Source organism: Parasteatoda tepidariorum, chromosome 11 (assembly GCF_982258835.1).
Source record: "Parasteatoda tepidariorum strain Cologne lab strain chromosome 11, Ptep-v5.0, whole genome shotgun sequence".
Lineage (NCBI taxonomy): Eukaryota > Metazoa > Arthropoda > Arachnida > Araneae > Theridiidae > Parasteatoda > Parasteatoda tepidariorum.
Genome location: NC_141765.1, coordinates 48,291,559 through 48,309,130, shown reverse-complemented (window position 1 = coordinate 48,309,130; position 17,572 = coordinate 48,291,559). Strand labels below are relative to the sequence as shown.

Sequence of the window (17,572 nt, the reverse complement as noted above, 5' to 3'; positions counted from 1 at the left end):
CACGTCTTGCGCATTTTTTAAATTGTCAAATTCGTGTAATTCCATTTTTAAAAAAAAATAAGTTCTCGCCAAAAAAACTGCCCTTTTTAGTTACTGAAATTTTATTGACGAGAAATTTTTAGTTAAAATTTTTATTTTGTTTTCAGAAGGGATGTGAATTTTTGAACGAACCAAAGCAAAACCTGAGTGAAAGTAAATAGTGAAAGCATTTTTCGCTTTGTTGTATATTAGAATCACAATCACTGATTGGAAAAATGTTTAAGTAAAACATGTTCTCATGTTAAAAGCAACTATAGTTTAGGAAAAAGTTACCGACCGACGAGTAATTTTTGGTTGAAATTTTCAAATTGATTAATTTTTAGTTAAATGAAACACCAGATTACTTAACGAAAATTAAATTACAACAGTGGGAAATAATGGAAGCGACTTCCGCTTAGTAACAAATTAGAATCAAAATTCCGAACTATAAGATATTTCATTAAGATGAAATATTTTTTTCATTGTACAAGCATTAATTTTTAAATCTGGGAAGATTTATCGACGAATAATTAAGAAAAATTATTCATCGACGAATAATTAAGACAAAATTTTGAAACAGTTTTGTTTTCTGTTAAATAATCAGATTATTTAATAAAATTTAAATGCAAGACGGATTAAATTTTAAAAGCACCTTCTGCTTTGCGCCTTCAAAAATTCATTTTCATGTTGTAATAACAACCAAAATCTCATTCGCAAATAAAAATAATAGCTTTCTGAACATGCTGGCTCAACAATTCATAGTTTTTGAAAAATTTGTCAACGAGCAATATTTTGGCAAAAATTTTTAAAAACTGCTTTAGTTTGAGTTTAAGAAAGAGTCGAAATGCAAAGCAAAACTTGAATAAAAGACGGCTAAAATTATAAAGGTGTCATGTGCTTTGCAATAAAAAACTAAAATCTCATTAATAAATTAACAATAAAATATTTTCTCAGTATGCTTGCTCAATACCTTTTACACTTTGAAAAATTTATCAATAAGCAATTGTTTGGCTAAAGATTTTAAAAACTGCTTTGTTTTGAGTTAAATTATCAAAATGCGAAACAAAACTTGAATAAAAGACGAGTAAAATTTTAAAAGTGTAATCTGCTTTGTTTTAAAGTTTCGAATCTCATTCAAGAATTAAAAAGAAATTATTTTCTGACACTCGCTCAACAATATATAGTTTTCAAAAAAAAATTTTTGGCAAAAATTTAAAAAAACTGCTTTGAGTTGAAGTATCAAAATGGAAGCAAAACTTGAATAATAGATGGATAAAATTATAAAAGCTTCTGTTTCGTAACAATATTTAAAATCTCATTCGCAAATTAAAAGTAAATTATTTTCTCAATATGCTAGCTCAATAATTAATAGTTTTTGAAAAATTTATCAACGAGCAATATTTCAGCTAAAAATTTAAAAAAAAAAAAACTGCTTTATTTTGAGTTTAAGAAAGAGTCAAAATGCGAAACAAAACTTGAATGAAAGATGGCTGAAATTGTAAGAGCGTCGTCTGCTTTGTAATAAAAAACTAAAATCTCATTAGCGAATTAACAATAAAATATTTTCTAAGTATGATCGCTCAACAATTTATAGTTTTTGAAAAATCTATCCACGAGCGATTTTTTGGCTAAAATTTTTAAAAACTGCCTAAATTTGAGTTAAAGTATCAAAATGCGAAACAAAACTTGAATGAAAGAAGGGAGAGTAGTGAAAGCGTTTTCTGCTTTGTAATAAACTTTAAAATCTCATTCACGAATTAAAAGGAAATAATTTTCTGACGCTTTCTCAACCATATAACCGAGGGTGTGCGGTATTGGTCCTCGTTAAACTGTGCTACCGTAAAGTGCTCGACTTCGCGCGCAGGTCGTTGGGCTACCGAAGCGGGGGTGCCATCCCCTCCGCAGAGGATCAAAATTGCGATGGCATGTCTTCGGATCATCCTCCGGGATGTTTCCCAGACCGTCGCCAATAGCCCATTGTGCAGCTCTAGTGCGACGTAAATTAACAATAACAATAACAATCAACCATATATAGTTTTCGAAAAAATTTTCAATAGCAACTTTTTGGCAAAAATTTTTAAAAACTGCTTTGAGTTTAAATATCAAAATGCGAAGCAAAACTTGAATTAAAGACGGCTTAAATTGTAAGAGGGTCGTCTGCTTTGTAATAAAAAACTAAAATCTCATAAACGAATTAATAATAAAATATTTTCTCTGCATGCTCGCTCAACAATTTATAGTTTTTGAAAAATCTATCCACGAGCGATTTTTTGGCTAAAATTATTAAAAACTGCCTAAATTTGAGTTAAAGTATCAAAATGCGAAACAAAACTTGAATGAAAGAAGGGAGAGTAGTGAAAGCGTCTTCCGCTTTGTTTGGATACTCACTTCCGGTCCTGTTGACATAAATACGTTTTCCTGGTTCACTTTTTTTTCTTTCTTCGAGCGAAACAACATCTTTAATTACAGCTAATCTATTAAATTTCCGATATTTTTCAGCTCTGCAGTGCTTCCTACTCGAATGACCCACAAATCTTGCGTGACGTAATCTTCTCAATTCACTTTCATCTTTGTTTTCTTTTTCTGATGGTCACTCTTTTTGTTTTTCTTGGAATTGTGTGCACGAGATTAACGAAAAACTAACTTCAAACTCGGAAGCTTCTTATGATAGCCTTTTAATTAGAAACTATATCAATGGTTTTGTGTGATAAAGTTCAACGTGTTTGTTGGAAGTAGTTTATCGTGCCCAGATGTGTTTTCTTCCAATTTTGTTATACTGAAAATAACATTTTAACTTTTTACTCAAATGGTTACAGTGATAAGTACCATTAAGGATGAAGGCGCTACAATGGATTTTATAATTTTTTTTCGGTAAGATTATGGAAAAATAAGTTTCATTTGTATAAATTTGTAGTCGTGATTATATATTTATTAGAACCACATTATATTGAAGTGATTGTTTTTCAGATTATTTTAAAGATATATTTTTAATTTTTCAAAATATTTTAAGATTTTGTTTTCTTAATATTTCTAAAATTAACCACAGTGATAAGTACCATTAAGGATGAAGGCGCCACAATGGATTTTATAATTTTTTCTCGGTAAGATTATGGAAAAATAAGTTTCATTCGTATGAATTTGTAGCCGTGATTATATATTTATTAGAACCACATTATATTGAAGTGATTGTTTTTCAGATTATTTTAAAGATATGTTTTTAATTTTTCAAAATATTTTAAGATATTGCTTTCTTAATATTTCTGAAATTAACTTTTGAATATTCTTTTTTAAATTAAATGTTATAAAAATGGTAAAGATATACATTTTGCTGAAAATACTATGCATTTAAAGTTACTAAATCTAAAGGTTTTAACGATTTCTTACTTTGCTGATTTCCGCTGTTGTTATTTTTTTTTCACCCTTGAACTTTTCTTCTTTAGTTACATAAAGTTCTTTTGTGCATTTTAAATGTTTTGTTATTGTTATGAAACTTCCCTAAATGTACCGTGTAATCTTCAGTTTTTAAAGTAACCTTGGCACGCATTGTTTTTATTTGTGATTGCGGGTCTGTCACGTGAATATGTGTGTGTTATTTCATTTGTGTTTCTATTTCGGATTGTGTGTATCGCACGTAAATGTGTGATTGTCATTGAGAATTGTTTGACTCTCTGAAACCTTGAAAATCATCAATTTTCATCACTTTAAATGATCAAGTAGACTTTCAAATGATATCAGAATTGCTGGAAGAACTGCAAAAAGTAGTATATGGGAAAAAATGTGTAAGTTTTATGATAATTTAAAAACAACAAGGTATGCATAGCTGCCAGCTCTTCCGGTTTTCCCGGAAAACTTTATTTTCATATTTAAAGTGGTAACGAAACTACTGTTATTCCATTAAACTTTCTGAATTATAATAATAATTATAAGCGAGTATAAATAATTACAACAAATATATAAAAGCATAATAATCTTCATGATAGAAAATTTCAACTTGGTCAAAATATAAATATATTTTTGAGTAAAATTGTTTTTCGGTAATTGTTTTTCTACCACTTGGAAAATTCAATCTCGGAAAAAGTGGAAGTTAGCAGTAATGTATATACTGCAGGGGATGTTCAGAAAGTATACTTCGTCATGATTTTTAACAAGGAAGCTTTAGTATAAACAAAAACATTCTATACCATAATAAAAGCAAACTTTTAACATGGTTGTCACCGACATTGACTCATTTTCGGTACCATGAGAATATGTAGTACTCCAATAACGGTACTCCATACCCAACAATTTTAGGAGAGTTCTTCAGGAGCCCCCCCCCCCTGATCTAACTTAATCATCGAAGGGGTGAAGACAGAGGGGGATTCTAAACATGCTTTTAATCATCTTTATTTAATTTTCACAAAGAAATTGATGATGGATAATAACTTTAGTATCTTGCGAAACATGTAAAATACAAGATTGTCGTGATATTACAACTCAAGAAATATAGCACGCTACATTTTAGATACTTCACTGATTTTTTTTCACAAAATTATAATAGAACAATTCAGCAAATAATAAATTTTAAAAGGTAGTGTAATAATATGCATTTACCAGTTTTTAGAGTTATATATTGTCTTTGCGTAATTTACGAAAAATGGTTATTTTCTTCTGGTTAATTTAGGGGCTCGAAGTTTCAAGCTCATCACAAGTTAGTGAATACGTTAAACAGAATTTATCGTCATATTATTGTCTATCAAACTTCTGGCTAATTTAGGGGATCGAAGTTTCAAGCTCATCACAAGTTAGTGAATACGTTAAACAGAATTTATCGTTATATTATTGTCTATCAAACTTCTGGTTAATTTAGGGGCTCGAAGTTTCAAGCTCATCACAAGTTAGTGAATACGTTAAACAGAATTTATCGTCATATTATTGTCTCTCAAACTTCTGGCTAATTTAGGGGATCGAAGTTTCAAGCTCATCACGGCATCCAAGTTCGTTTTTACCAATTTAAACCATAATAAAAGTCAATTTTAAGAAACCCAAATTTGGACAAATGTACACCATTAAATTATTTATCCGAAATTACTAATATCATAGCTTTATTTCATTACGTTTTTGAGAAAAAATTCATACAAGTTCTGAAAGTTTATCAATCGCTATTTCTCCTAATCTAATACAACGACGCTTTTATTTTCGAGTTATTTCTAAAGATGTAGTTCGGTCAAACAGTGCCGTATCATCAAAAATTTGTTAAGACCAAAAACGAAGACGAAAATCAAACATTTAACCTTAAATACAAGATGTGAAGGGATATTTTCCCCGTATCCTATGAAAAATTGTATCAATATCAATTTCCTATTTATTGAGGCACTTAAATTATTTTAGAGTGACTTTTAATTCATTTTATTCAATAAGACGAATTTTATGAAACTTGGTTGAAAATTTTAAATTTTAATGAACTTAAGTATTTTTTAATCCTAGTAAAGCTTTACAAAAATATTCTATAGTAGTTATGAGAAAAATTTTAAGCATATTTAAAAAAAACTAAAAAATAAAACTTGGCAACTAAATTCATAAAATTTAAAGAATATAAATTATGAGACAAGATGTTTTTCAAAATATTAACAAATGACTTAATATGGTATTGGTATCCAAATAATTCTCCTTTGGTTAACTTAAAGTAGAATCTGACTACGGGATACTATTAAAAGATTGCTACATCCCTTTATTGTTTCAAAGTGATGTACCACTATTGCTGACTTCACTTTAAGAAAAAGATGGAAGTCTGATGGGGCAAAATCGGGCTTTAGTCCAGGAGAGCCAATCTTTTCCACCCTAGGCTAGGCAACAAATACTTTCGCCCTTTTGCAGCATGGGATGTTGCGTTATTGGTCACGAACAAAATTTCTCAACTATAAAGCTCTGATTTCTTGTATAGAATAACGAACATCAGTTTTGTTACACCGTAGCAGTAGCGTGCTACATTGATAGTTTCTGATGCAAAAAATTCAATCACTATTTACTCGTTCTACTGCTTCGATTTTGCCCCTTTAGGTTTTATATTTTTATAAAATAAATAAAAATATGCAGTAGGCAGTTGAGAGCATTATTAATTGCTATGTACCAATTTTTCCAAATTAAATTCTTGAAATTTTAGGGAATAGCAAATTTATAAATCTTGTAGGTGCTTATGTGAGAAATTATGTTTCCTTATGCCGTTGTATACTTCAATTTCTAAGGAAGTCTTCCTTATGAAAAAAACTGACGAAAGCTTATTCGAAACATACGTCCCTCGTAAATATAGCATAGATTACCATGGCTGTAATGATAGTACTCTAGTTAAGAAAAAAAAATTCTTTTGCAAACAAGTTGATGTCTAAAGAAAAGGCTTTTTATGAAATTACATGACACAAGAAGATAAATTTAGCTTAACATAATTTCAAACCTAAATTATTTATAAATACAGGGTGAAAAAAAGTGTGGAAATGGTTAAATATCTCGATAAATATACATCGGATCGAATAAGTGCCACGTTCAGTGTTTATTTAAAAGCTATCCAATAACACCAAACTCGATCTTTCACCTCCACCCCCTGGAGGCGAGGTGAAGGGCAATTTTGAAATCTTAATGTGAACACCTATTTTTTTATTGCAGATTTGGATTCTTCGGAAAAAGTAACCCTTTTGGTAAAAGTAATGCATTTTGCTGCACAAAGGGTGCTGTAACCGAAAAAAATTAAATAGGGTACAAACTGTTTAAAATGGTGAATCTCGAGGCCCATCACATTAAGAATACAAAAATTGACACGTTTAAAAAAAAATTGATTTCTTTTAATTTTTCGAAAAAAATACCGAAAAGTTCAAGTTTTAACTATTTATTTCATAATTTTTTTTTCCAATCTGATAGATCTTGAGATACCTCCATTTTAAACAGGTTGTACCCTATTTTGATTCTCCCGGTTACAGCGCTATTTCATAAACCTATAACTCAAATAGGGTTATTTTTACTGAACAATCTGAATTTAATCTGCATGATAAAAGAGAGGGGTTCATATTTAAGATCTTAAATTGCCCTCCGCCCAATTCCCAGGTGAATATCAAGTTCAGTATCATAGGATAGCTTTTAAAAAATATTGAATGCGCCTAGTTTCCCTTTTTCGATCTAATGAATATTTCTAGAGACATTTTACCCTTTCCAAACTTTTTTCACACCTTGTATATTTTCTTCCATAGTAAATATTTGTGATAATCACAATTGTATTTTGAGACTTTACTTTTTGAAGAAATGGTTTTAAAAAAGGATATTTTGTCTGAACCTTTTCATTTTTTAAAAAAGAGAAATGAAATATGAAAACATCGGAAATGTAGTTTGTCATTATTTCAAAACAAGCCCTTGAGTTATCAACTTTGGGTAAATATTTAAAATTTATGGTTGTTTAAATTTAAAACCAAATTTTTCTATTGTTACGTATAGTAATATGACATTAATTAGAGCCATTAGATAATTTATTTGCACAGTAGGAATGCACCCCAGTATTGAAAAGAATTATTGAACTCTAGAAAAGTACTTTAAAACTCAATAGTGAAGCACTAATTGAAATGTTTGGAGTTATTGATTAATTTTTATATTCAACTTAAATAATGAAGCTCTAATTGAAATTTTCGGAGTTAATGATTAATTTTTGCACACAACTTACATAATGAAGCACTAACTGAAATTTTTAGAGTTATTGATTAATTTTCACACTCCACTTAAATAATTAAGCACTAACTGAAATGTTTGGAGTTATTGATTAATTTTTATACTCAACTTAAATAACAACATGTGTATTTTTGTGACGCAAAAACATTTTTTCCCTAAGTAATTGATGTGTAAAATATATATGTATTTCATTTTACAGAGAAGCTGTCTGTAACGCCGTTCCACTCCAGTACAGCCCTGTCAATATACCTAACAAAAATGAAAGCTCCTGCTGATATATCAATCAGTCAGTATGTATCTCTATATTTATTATTAAAAATTCATATGCACTGCTAAATCATAACAACATAAAAACGTACATAAAACGACATAAAAACGTACCTTTTCTGATTACTTTTTGCATGGAATCTTTGGATAAACAAATTTTATAACTGTGTACAAAATTTTACACAAAAGTAAAATTAATGTTAAGGGGTCTAAGCTCTGGACCGCTCTCTTGACTTAACTATGAGGACTAGATTTCCCAGATTGTGGCTACCCCCTATATTTTGAGGGTAAGCAATCCAAATTCATCGAATAAAGAAGGTGTGTTTAGTCAGAGAAAGTAAATTTTTTTTGTCTGATTTCGCAACTTAAAGTATCGTCTGCATTAATTAATAAGCATATTTGAGGTCACTGCCGTGAACCATTAAGTTTGAATCCTGATACGTGAAAGTTCGCTCATTTGATCAAAAGTTATTCAATGTGATTTTTTTTTTTTTTTGCTCACTTTGCCTTTATTATGATGCTCAAAAGAATTTTGAACATCGGATGAAAAAGTGTCATAAAATAAATTGCTGTTGTAACTGTTTTATTTTCGTCAAGTCATACAGAAGGATATCGTGAACTAATAAATTCACGTTTTCAGCATTCTTTTCATAATGTCAACAAAGTATAGTGCGCAAAATAAGAAATAAAAAAGCGGATCATCCTGAATAACTTTTGATCTAATTATCAGATATTTACGTTCTAAGACTCATTCTTAATGGTTTGTGGGGGTGATCTCAAATATGCTAATTAATTAGTTCAGACGATATTTTAAGTAACGAAATCAGACACGAAAACGTACTTTCGCTGAATAAACATATTTTTTCCCCGACGTATTCGGTTTTCTGACATTCAATATGTAGGGGGTTGCCCACGTCTGGGAAATGTGGTCCAAATAGTTTGGTCAGGAAAGCTGTCAAAAGCTTGGGCTCCTTAATGTTAATCTTGCTTTTTGCACATTTCGCCATATCTCGAAATTTTTTAAGGTGAATTAAAAAATTTTGAACACAATTATAAAATTCGTTTATCCGAAGACAACTTCCTGCAAAAAATAACTTTTAGTAAATATTTCTCACTTTCCATTGTTTTATTTGATATTAGGCGAAGGAATTTTGAATTGTAAGGTATGCAAGTTTTACATTTAGTTTAAAAAACATAATTTTAAAATGCAAAATACAAAATTTGAGTGAAATCGGCTGAATAGTTCCTGAGAAATCGAATTTTTAAAATATGACTGTTTTTGAAATTCGACGTTTTAGTGTCTGTTTTCATAACTTTATCTATCGTCTGCATAGAATGTTTGAGGTTATCCCTTCGAATCATTAAGATTGAATCCTAGACCGTGAAAATCCGATCATTCGATCAAAAGTTATTTAGGGTGGACCGCTTTTTATTTTGTGTACTGTACATTATGACTTTTACTTTATCAACGATGCTCAACACCTTTTATATAACTTTCCTTTCCCTATCTCGTACTGTTTTCAAGAAAAAAAAGCTAATTTTTAAACTTTTCACCGAATAGATAACACCGTAATTAATCTCATCTTTCAGCACATAGCGACTTTACTATAACTAGATACCTATCTTATTGTTATAGCTGCAGCTAAGTTAAGAGGGTTGTATCCTGTATAATTGATAAAAAATATAATAGGTATTAAAAAAATTAATATAATTTATGTCTAACATGATTGGGTTTTAAAAAAATTAAAATTTTATGCTGATTATGTAATTAATGTGTTTTATAGTTAAAAACATTTATGTCAAACATTTATGTCATTATACATTATTTAATAGTTACATTGCCAATTAAAAGCTTCAATATTTGATTTAAAAACTATGTATGAAATGTTGCTTTTTTTTAATACTTAAGAAAACATTCCGTCTCATAAAAATATTTTTTTAATCGAATTTCAAATAAGCTCCTTAATTTTTGCATTCAATTTCCTGTCCCTTAGTTTTGGAAAACGATTTTCATTTAATGAATAAAATTCTAAGAGCAAATAATTCAAATAGATTTATAGTGCCCGGCAACCATACAAAATATATTCAGTTTCAAATCTCTGATCAGACTTTAGAAGTTGGTTTCACATTCTTTTGAATTGAACATATACCATTGAAATCAATAGAACTTGAATTATTTCTCAAGTGTAAGTTGGATTTGGGTAAGACTCCTTATAGCGTCGAAATAACAGTTTTCTTATTAATGGAGGGATGATGTAGGAGACAACATGTAAGAAAATAATTTTTACTCTTTATTTATTCATTTTTATTTATTTTTTAATAATAATCGAAAAACTTTTGAGTTATAAAATAAGTACATTTTTACAACATTAATACTACGTAGTTTTAAATAGCAAAATACAAAATTTGAAAATGTGTGAGAATAGTTCTTGAGGTAGGAAAATGTAAAAATATTTTTTTTTTTTTATTGTAGTTTAATTTCAGATTAAGATAAGAAATTATTCGGCTAATTTTATTAAAATTTCATAATTTGTCATTTAAAATTACACAGCTTAAAATGAGGTAAAAAAAAAAATAGTTTTCAGTTTCAAAATTTTTCCAACTATTACTAAATTAAAAAATTAGAACTATAAGCAATTTTTTTAAAAAAAAATATTACGAATAAAATTAGCTTCGAATAAAAAGAGTTTTCTAACAGTAATAGACAAAAACTGTTTCAATCACTTAAATTGATTCAAATTTATAGCAAAATTCACAGAAAGGGAACGCATTAAGAGGATGTTACACTACGGGAGAAACTTTTCGCAGCAATTTAAAATTTAAAGTATAGAAAAAGTGAAGTAAGGAAAACCTAGCGTAAGCCATGAAGTTTCAGTCACTGACAAAAAAATCAAAATATAAAAATGCAAACAAATTATTGGAAAAGAACTTTCCAATTGCTTGATTCTAAGTTATCATCTCATAATTAACTTTCACTTTGATATTTTGATTTTTTTTCAGATATTAAAATTTCATGGCTTTTACTAGGTTTGCTTGTACTCATTTTTTTATATTTTGAATTAGTAATGGTGGTGAAACAGAATTTGATGCAAAAAGTTTCTCTCCCGGTATAGCGTCCTCTTTATGGATCAAAATTTTGACTGCTCTCCTGATGAAATGATTAGGACCACATTTTTCAAAATAGGGCTATCTCCTATATCTGCGAATAGGGTATAGTGAATCCAAATCCATAGAGGAAAAAAAAAAGAGTACATCTAGTCGTAGAAAGTACGTTTTTTTAAAAAAAAATATTGTGTGCGCAAATAAATTATCATATTTCAGGTTATCTCTTCAAACCATTAATATTACATGTTAGTATGTGATAATCCGATCATCAGTTCAAAGGTTATTAAGATATTTGCATGTTTAAGAAAAATGTTCCGAATTAAAAAAACACATTTTTTGCTTCGTCCATTTTCTTAAACACGCATTTTGAGCTGTGCCCATTTCCTTGTACACGTATTTTGAGGTGTGTAAGTTTTCTAAACAGGCATTTAAAGCTATGTCCATTTTCTTAACCAGGCATTTAGAGCTGTACTCAGATTAAGAAGCTTACCGACGATATGAAGTTACGGTATTAATAGTAAAGCCCTCCTGTTCAGTAAAGTAAAGCAAAGCAACAGTCCACTGTGTGATAGAAGGGGGTCAGGAAGATTTAGGCACCCCAATTTTGAGACCAACGACATGATTATTGAAACGTGATCAGTTTTTGCGTGTCGGCCGCTTTTACTTTCTATTCAAGCTTATATCCATCGGTCTGAAACTGGGACCGAGTTCAAGCTGAGACCGATGAAATAACCTTTTTTATTTTACGGTTTAAAATTATTCTTGAAGAGTAAATTCCCCTTATCTGTCTTGAGGGATTATTTTCTGTTTTAACCAACTCGACAAAGCTGTTCTTACATTAACTATATTTTTCATAATGATTTTTTTATCCGTTAAAGAGCAATTTTTTTTTAGAAATTGCCATTAATGAGGACGGGTAGTGACATAAGTCAAAGTTAGTTTATAATTTTTTTTTTCGGTATTTTTTTACCAATTTAAAAATACAAATAGAAATTGCCAAAATTAAAATTAAATACGAAAACCCAAATTCCTCTAAAAGAAAAAACTGTATAAAAATTCGAAACACATAACCTATTTATTGCATGAATTTTTATTTCATTTATTAAATTTTTTTTTGGTACCATGGTAAAATTGGTAAAATTTGGTGCAAATTTTAATTTTTCACAAAAAAATGCGTTTATTATCCCCGGAATATATTTTTTTTGTTTCTTTTAGAAAAATACCTTTACTTGTTTTTATAATCAGGCACTTTATTCTTATGAACATAAATCCAATTTAACAAAATTTCAGTTGCAAAAACTAGCCTATGATAATGTTTTTAAGCTTAATATAAATTTTATATATGCAGGTTCATTTGTAGTATAGCATATTCCTATTTAGGTTAATTAATTTACTATTATAATATTATAAAATAAGAGTAGACAAAAAATGTAAATTGAGGAAATAAAAATCAAACTAAGTAAAGAGAAACTAAATAAGAATTATAGCACATAATATAATAATTATAAACATATTCAACGTTCCTTACATTTTTACAGTTCGCTGCACTGTTTCTAAGAACAGGCAGACTATAGAGATAGACGATGTATCAATTTCTAATTAGAAAGCTTTTAGGATGTTTTTGTGGAGCTCTGTTTCCCAAGCAAAATAAAAACAAATAATCACATTTTGAATAAAACTCAAAACAGAGATTCGATTTTAAATTATAAATTCTCTTTTGCTGAAAAGAATTGAGTGGTCTTTATAATGGATAAATATTTCAAATATTTAAAAATATATCGAACTCTTATTAAAAAAAATGGCATATGGGCACAAATAATGCTTAACTGTAACTTTTCTTCATAATGACATTTTGCACCATTTTCATGATTAGTGAACAAGAAAAGGACAGAACATAAACTAACAGTTAAGGATATTGTTATGCATTCACAAAAATTTTACAGATGGAAAATTATTCGCTAAAAAACATTATTTCATATGATAAAAGATCTTTCGAAAAACAGTCTTATAAAAAAGATATTTCAGAAATAATAATTGCTTATATTTGCAACATTTAGTGATATGAATTTGAAACACATAGACCAATTCTACTCACACATAAAATAAATTAGAAATTTAGACAACCATAGTTCTAATACGCCTTAAGGGTTAAAAATAAAGGCCGTGTTAACTTTGGGCGAGGCATTTCCATTCGATGTTGAAATGAAATGCTTTTTGATGAAGCAAAATAAATGAAATAAAATAAAGCTTTTTGTCCATTAGACTGCTAATGAAAGTGAAATATGATTAAATAAAGGTCAGGGAATAAAAACACATTTTCTGAGTTTATTATGAAATAACGTTTTTCATGTTACGTAACGTAACTTTCATGGCGTATATATATATATATATATATATATATATCTCATAGCTCTCTTTTCAAGTGTTTTCAACTATTATTAAACGAAATTGAAAAAAAGTAATAAATTGTTATTTAAACATATTTTGTACGTGGATTGATCATTGGATTAAAAAAAAAAGCATAATTGTGCGCAATTTTTTTTTTTTTTTCAATTTGCTCAAAAAGTTTTCGAGACGGAACGAAATGCGCAAATAATGGAACTAACAAATAGGGGGGAAAACTTACGACCGCTGAAAACTAGAGGACTATATTGCGGCTATCCTCTCATATTTTGTTGGTCTAGAATCCGAATCCTTTGAAGAGACATGTTTATTCAAAGATAGTACGCTTTTGTTTCTGTACGCTTATGTTGAAATGGCTCATGCAATTTCATTCATATTTAGCACAAATTTATTAGCATATTTGAGTTTTTTACCCCATTAAGATTCACTCAAAATAGTATTGGATATCTTATCATTAGAACAAAAGTTATTAAGGGTGATTATTTTCTTTTTCTTTTATTCTTCCCACTGTACTTGTCTATTTGCCAGTGTATCAGCACTAACAAGCAAATGTATATCAGAGCAAGCCATGTACAGTTCGCAAAAAAAGGATCAACATGAGCAACATTTTATCTAATGATCTGATCTTTACGTTCTGGGACTCAATCTTAATGGTTAGAGGTAAAAAAAAAGTCGCATTTTTAAAAATTGATTTCTCAGAAACTGTAAGATCGATTTTGTAATCATGTAATGATCAAATTTTGTACTCTGTCAGGTAAAATTACACTCTTAAAAATAATGTAAAAAATTTCATACGTTACAATTCAAAAATTTTTCGACTGTTAAAGTAAAATATTTAAAAATAATAAATATTTACTAAAAGCTACTTTTTGCATGGAATTATCTTCGGATAAACGAATTTTATAATTGTGTGCATATATTTTCCGATTCGCTTAAAAAGTTATCGAGGTATGACGAAATACGCAAGAAATAAAATTAACATTAAGGGGTAAAAACTTTGACAGGTTCATGTAAAAAATGCACCTTTAATGAAACAGGGCATCACATAAAAAATGCATTATCACTGCGCAAAACTTTTAAAACCTACAGTTCCACCTTATTCATTATAGTTTTCTCTTTGAAAATACAATAGGCATAGCAGTAGTTCAAAAAACAGAATCAAATCCTATGTCGATATATTTATATTATTTACGAGCTTTATCCATTTAGAGCAATGTCTATTTCAATTAACTATGTTCATGTTTTAAACGTATAATTTGAATTATGTACGTTAAAAAGATGGAACATAGACTGATGTAAATGGACTTAATGAAGATTTATTGCAATCAGTCTAGACAGATTCAGTCTGAGATATTCTTTGCACATTTCCTAATCAGCCTAAAGGCATATAGATGGATTGTAATATTGGACGAACTGTAATGTCTAAAAATATCCTGTAAATTAGAAAATACTCAAGATTTTTCCTATTAGTTTAGCGTGCTGCAAAATACTGGCGACAATTGCTATGATGGATTTTTCAATTAGTCTACGATATGTCCAATTTTTGAAAAATCCCATGTTTGTTCACCTTGTTTTTATTCAACAAGTTTGAGAATAAACGTTTAATTATTTAGCAATTGTATGAAAAAATTATTATGCTGCTGTGGTGCGGAAGTTTGTTTTCTTTTTTACGGAAATTTGGATTCGGACGACTTGTCAGATGAGAAGGAAAGATAAGGCTTTAATGTTCTACCTTGATTATCAGAGCATGTTTCAAGCATAGAAATCTTCAAAAATTATAACACGTTGCATTAACTATTTAAAGCAAAAATGTTAAACGAGGGGCTAGTGAGGATTCTGATAAAATGAATTTTTGAAAAATTTATGCTTAATATTTTATTTATTATTTCAAATTAAATTATTAAATATTTTTAAATAAAATAAATTAGTACTAGAAATAAATTGCTTAGAACCAAAGTTATAAATACTTTCGTTGTCATAAACAGGTCATTCCAAAAATACAGGTAACTTTTAATAAAAAGTACATTTGAAGCCAAAATAAATTTGAAATGGTTAATACTGTGAAGTATTACTTAGAATTTATGCTCAAAATAACCTAAAATTCTTCTCATTTGTAGTAAAAATCTGTGATTATATAGGGGACGTATAAAACGACACCCTACCTAAAGTCCTTAATGATTCAATTTATTCTATAAATTTCATTTACTAAGAAGAAAAGAAAAATAGTGGTAACACAGTTTACAAAATTTTATGGGACAAATGAAATTTCTTTAAAAAGTTGTCAAGAAACTAAAAATATTACATAAAAACATCAAAGGATGATATTTAAGAACACTGGAAGTTAGTAATGGTTATAAATCACAACTTAAGAATCATATTACCTAAAAAAAAATTTATTTAAAAAACAAAATATGTTGCTGAGGAGCGGAATTTTTTTAGGAAACAATTTCTGATATCCCAATTAGAACAGAAAAAATCGAAGTAATTTAAAGTTTCAGAATTTTTTTTAAAAAAATAATAAATCTGAAATTTATTATGTGAGAGGTCTCTCTCCTCTCGATCAAAATCAAGTGTTGAAGGGATGGATTTTAAATATGCTTTTTATCCTCTTTACTTAATTTTCAAAAATAAACTGATGGTGGATATTAACTCTATTTGGCATTATCTTTCTATACATATTAAATACAAGGTCATCACCCGATTAGAATTTGAGATATAAAGCTTGCGGTATTTAAGATACTCCTTTAATTTTTTCTGACAAAATTATACCAATACAGTTTTCCAATCAGCAGTTTTTGAAAAGTTATTTAATATTATACGTTTTTCTGTGTTTAGATTTTTGATAATTATCGTTGTTTTTGTGAGTTTTATGTTACAATAATTCTTTAACATCATCCATATCGGTCTTTATCAGTTTAAGCTGTTATGAAATTAAATTTAAAAATATCTAAATGCTGACAAATATATAGTTTTAATTGCTGACTCCAAACTACATGATTTTATTGCTTTATAGTTTTGAGGAAATTTTCATCGAAGTTATGTGTTCGGTTGAGAAAGATTGTTACGATTTTTATTTCATTCCCCGTTATTCTTACGAAATTAAACTTCTAATTCGCTTTTTTTTCTCATTTTTATTATTTCATTCATTTTTTTTTTCTGCTGTTGAACCAGAATTAGCTGAGAAAGACGGAGAGATTTGTTAAAAAAATGTCTTGAAAAGTTAAAGATTGCGTGATTATCCGGTCCTTTTTATGAAGGGTAACATTTTTACGAATATTATAACATACACTTTTCAAACCTTTAAAAAAAGTGGGAAAATATTAGGGATTGCAAGTTAGTATAAATGTGAAGAAAAAAATTATCTAATTCTAGTGACTCATTATAGATACACAAAAACACACGCGATTCACTAATCTAGTACAGTAACATATACTCCTTTTAAAATAAAAAGTTATTAATTATCAGTAAAAATAGTAACTTATATTTTAAATGTGTGAAATTGTTAAGCCCGGAGACATTTCGAGCTCATAAATTTATAAAAGATTTTCAGATTAACGATTAAATGTTATTAAAAATTTTCCATGCATGCAATATTATGAAAATGTAATTTCGTATTAATAATTTATCTCAGTAATTTATGCTTATATAATTATACTTCTAAACTATTTTACAATTATACTTCTTATTTTTGTAAAACAGTAGTGAAATACAACAATTATAGTATACAATTATTCTATTACAGTTTTATAAAATTTGTCAACAATAAGTGAGCTTTATAAAAATATTAAAAAGTGATACTGAGTAGTATAATAGTATTATTTTATAATAGTATATAATAATATATTTGTTTCTAGTTGTAAATTGATCAACTAATAACCGTACAATATATTTAAGTGCTGAGTTGTATGAGGCATTTTGCGGGGAATTTAGAATAGCCTGAGAAGCATTCGAACGAAAAATCCAATTATATATAAAGATATAAAATTCTTATACATTGTAAGTGAATTGAAACTAAAGTAAAAGAATTGCTGTTTGTCTGCCGGTCTGACCGCACTGCGTTGAGGGGGTTAAAATTATAATAAAATGTAGCAGTCCA

The 17,572-nt window shown here is 28.5% G+C and overlaps 1 protein-coding gene across 14 annotated transcripts in view; it reads left to right on the top strand.

The window, feature by feature from the left end:
* The window catches only part of LOC107439180 (uncharacterized), a 63,969-nt gene that overhangs the window by 27,526 nt on the left and 18,871 nt on the right, over window positions 1-17,572 (top strand). For 5 of the 14 annotated variants that reach the window (XR_001583495.4, XM_071187353.2, XM_071187354.2 and 2 more), the window contains exons 1-2: window positions 2,438-2,889; window positions 7,901-7,991. The gene's annotated coding sequence lies outside the window, so the exon portion shown is untranslated. Of the gene's footprint in view, window positions 1-2,437; window positions 2,890-3,088; window positions 3,120-3,661; window positions 3,798-7,900; window positions 7,992-17,572 lie in introns of those variants that run through there. The other 9 variants (XR_011638160.2, XM_071187350.2, XM_071187352.2 and 6 more) reach the window with 7 other exon arrangements.